This window comes from Pavona decussata, unplaced genomic scaffold (assembly GCF_977016875.1).
Source record: "Pavona decussata unplaced genomic scaffold, jaPavDecu1.1 SCAFFOLD_92, whole genome shotgun sequence".
NCBI lineage: Eukaryota > Metazoa > Cnidaria > Anthozoa > Scleractinia > Agariciidae > Pavona > Pavona decussata.
The window spans coordinates 3,121,846-3,125,908 of NW_028145509.1; the positions used below are offsets into that span (position 1 = coordinate 3,121,846).

General features: G+C 38.5%; 2 protein-coding genes across 4 annotated transcripts in view; both read right to left on the minus strand.

The window, feature by feature from the left end:
• Positions 1-4,063, minus strand: part of LOC146473882 (uncharacterized) — a 195,543-nt gene that overhangs the window by 163,947 nt on the left and 27,533 nt on the right. The window lies entirely within an intron of this gene.
• The window catches only part of LOC146473886 (uncharacterized), a 130,630-nt gene continuing 128,264 nt past the window's right edge, over positions 1,698-4,063 (minus strand). The window contains exon 7 of one of the 2 annotated variants that reach the window (XM_085117855.1): positions 1,698-3,770. The gene's annotated coding sequence lies outside the window, so the exon portion shown is untranslated. The remainder of the gene's footprint in view (positions 3,771-4,063) is intronic. The other variant, XM_085117852.1, reaches the window with a different exon arrangement.

Consider the following 4,063-nt stretch of genomic DNA (forward strand, 5'->3'; position numbering starts at 1 on the left):
AAAAACAAAAATTATCATGATAGACTGTCGCATGTTTTGTATTTTGATATCAAAGGTCATTTCTGTCATTTCTGGGTTTCAAGTATACGAGTGCTGCGTTTATCGCCTGTTGAGCAACCGTCGTTCTTATACCCGTTGAGGCATTTTATTTGGGTTTGGTACGTTTGGCTTGTTTCCGAGTGCGTCCGGTGACAGTACAACCTCTCTAGTTAGGATTTGAACTGTTTAATAATCTTTATCCGGCCGCCTATTTGTTTTCGTAGCTGAGATCTTGTGTTTCTTATCACGGCTATTTGTCTTTTGATTAGTTACGGCTGCGTTTTTGTCATCACTTCTTGCCATCCTGAACTGTGAGATTTGCATTTTCCTTCTGTAATGAAGCTGTATTTAGTCGCGAATTCTGCTCAGTGGTGCTCAACAGAAAATATTTTGTTTGGAGGGTCTTTTGCAATGGAGCTGTGTGTGTAACTTCAATTCATATCTCTCACAGCGGTCATCGCTGACATGACAGTTGCATGACCGGAAGTTATTTGGATTGGCTACTATTTACGGCGTAGCGTCATGCTCATCGAGGGGGCGGAATACTCGTCTCAATGCTTTTGTGTCAGGCTTTTCTTCCCCTTTCCCCTTCCTCTCTTCCTCCTCTCCCCCCCCCCCCCCCCCCCTCCCCGAAAAGCCTGATACTCAGGCTACGAAGATATTAGCACTTCAGTGCTACACTGTAAATTCGAGGGTAAATAAAGTTAATTGATTGATTGATTGATTGATTGATTTACCATTCAAAAACCGTATAGAATCACAAATTCAAGCATACGTCAAATTTCTATATACAATAAGACAACAAAATTATATCTAGTTTTCAACTACTGTAAAAAAAACTTAAAAGAAAACTATTCTTGCATCTTTCAGTTTTACACTTCGGACGAATAAAAGTCCTTTGTTCTCCCAGATGGTAGCTTGGTTGGTATTTACTTGGAAGTAGATTGTGAAGACTGTGAGACTGATTTGCATATATTTCATCGTAAGCTCACAAATTTCATCGTAAGCTCATTCTCGACTGCAGAGGTCTTCCCTTTTGCGCATGACTGATTGCGGGAAGGAGCGGCTCTGGGGTCTAGAATGGTGACTGACTCAGTTAATACCTGAGTTCTTCCGGACAACTGAAACACTTGTAATTTTTTCCAAACTCTCGAGTAGCACTTTAATCTCGTCTTAACCTTGAAGCGCGGAGTCTAGGTTACACATTGACGTACAATCAAATCACTGAAACTTTTCAACGCTATACCAGTACCAAAACAAGCATTTTTCTTTAATGGACAATAAGCATAGGAAATTGCGGCCAACTAATTTAAAACAAGTGCAAGCAACAACATTTTCTTGAATTTTCACGTGTTGATCGGTGTGACATTAGCGCTTAGCACTTTTTACCGCACAAGAGCTTAGTAAGGCTGCGCATGCGTATGTCGCCTCGTTTTTGTGCTTATTTCACTAATGGGAACCAATGTAAGATAAGAACGGGAATAAAAATGAAGAAAATCAAAGGCTCTGCGCGTCTGATGCTTATCTCACAAGGGAAAACCAGGCTTACACCTTCAAATGTGGCATTTAAAGCTCAACCAGGTTTCCTCTAATCATCACAATTAGTGAAAACATACTTTACTTCACCCTTTATCTTCAAAGTAAGGACAATGACCCTGTTCTTTGTTAAACACGTTTTTTTAATGTCCATAGATATTTTCTTTTCTACAAAAATAGCTTCTACTCTAATCTTACGAGAAACAATCCGAATTCTATAATTGATTTTAAATCAATTTTCTAAAATGGCGCTAAAATAAAATATATTTGTTTGAAAAATATATTTTACATTTTCTTCAGCGCTCTAAAAAAAAAAGAATTTTCTAACAACTATAAGAACAAATATACGTCCTGGTACTTTTCAGACCCTACAAGAGGCTCGAATAAGAGGGCCCGGTGGAGAAAGGGCGCAATTAAGGGTAATTTGTCTTGGCATTCAAATTAAACTTAATTTGGTTTAGTTTGGAAAGCATAGACTGGTTCTTGTGTCACTTTACTCTGCGATTTTTAAAAGGGCTCGAAAGCCCAACAAGCTTATAAGAACTGAACCAACTGTCACGTGATGCCGGAAACGAGTTCCCTTCTTTTCCTTTTCTACTGTTTTAAGCGATAACAAGTCTTTAGGCCAAATTAGAGCCTACAGACTTGTTGTCTTTAAACGGATAAGAAAGGAACCACTTAACAGTTATATGCCAGGGCCAAATAACCACTTAGGCTCCTTTTCTATCAGGCCCTTGCATTAAAATTGGTAGATATAATACCTTGTCGAGGGACAAGAGGCCCTTTCTACTTGTCGATCTAATCAAAATGAAGACGAAATTCACTGCTTGCTTGTCTACCTTCCTAAATGCACTCTACTTTTAGGGACGGGCTTTCAAGAAAGAAGTGTATCACCGTCCAAATACAAAACAAACATCTACAGAAGCTGCCCAAAAAATTACGAATTATTATTCAATCGATGAAAATCCTATATTTATCATGTTTTGATTTAAGCAACAAATCATTATCAATTAAGACTGATGTAACCTTATTTCTTTTCCCTATCTTTATTACTGTATAATTATTTTGCTAGTGCGCCTATCAATTCGAACGTTCAACGTCCTCCCTGGGGAATAGGCCATTTCCGAGTTGCTTTCAACCTCAATATAAAAGCGAGGCTAAGTGCAAAGTTTTTGTTGTGAAAATTAGTTATCATTCATATGCAAACAAACCTAATTTTTATAGGAAAAGTTTTGCACTTAGTCTCGCTTTCATAGTGAGGTTCACAACAACTCAGAAATGGCCTATTTCATCGGGGTGTGGAATTTTCTTTTGGTCTAGCGGAGTCCGTGTGTGGGTCTTCCTTGATTTTTGAAAGTTGAGAATTTTTCAATGGCAGGATTTCGCATTTGTGAGCGAATGGCACACCCCAAAACGGCTTTAACATAGTTTTGAAGGTGTCATTAATACATCAATGTTTTCAAAGTATGAATAATTTAAGGCCGGTGCCTAATAATAAAGAAGTTTTTTTGTGCGGTTTATGACTATGCGGGAAAAGCAGATCTTAATAAGGCCTATTGGAATCCAAAAAGAAAATTGGGGGTAACCACGCATTTTTCAGAGATAATGAAGCAACAATATTTCTAAAAAGTGCCAAATATAAAGCAATGTATCGGATTTTTTGTCTAAATTGAAGCTTAATTGTCTCTGAAAAATGCATGGTTATCCCCAATTTTCTTTTGGGATACCAAGAACACACACTACGTTCTGTTTTCTCCGCATAGTTTTAAACCGCGCAAAAAATTTCCTGTATTAGCAGGCACCACCCATAGGAAACAGGAGTATCTCGAGATGCGCAGAACGTATGCGCAGTAGCAATAGTAGGCACCGTCCTTAAAGCGACTGATTACAGCCGAAAATTGTTCGTCAAGGAGAGGTCTTGGAGCACTTAATTGAAGGGCATTAAAGGCCACATAAGTTCCGTGTTTTTGCAATACTGTTTGAATCAATGGTCATGCATTTAAAGATACCAGTTGTTGTTGCGGTTGTCACTCTACTAATCTCTGGAAAAAAAAGAACCTACGAATAGCTGAACGTTCTTGTTGCCTGTCAAAGGTTTTTATAAACGACGTTTCGCTCTTACCACTCGACAGCCTTCTCAACATTAAACCCAGGCCTTGCAGGTTTGTTCACATTTGTTGTCAGCGCGACAAGCTCTGCTCATTCCTTTCTGTTGCTTAAACGCAACGAGACCAAACAGTTGACTTTTGAAAAGTTAATTATCGAACCCAGTTTTCGCCCAGCAACATGTACCTTATCTTTAATAAACAGCATGACACGAAATTAATTACCTAACTGATATACAGTATTCACGGCATTTTTTTAAACATACTTTTACAGTTACAGATATGGTCGCCGTTTAAGGAGTAAGGCTTGAACGCGCGAGATTATATTACTCCTCTACCCAGTAACGGGCTCTTGTCACGTTTTATTTGGCAATTTTTTGTTC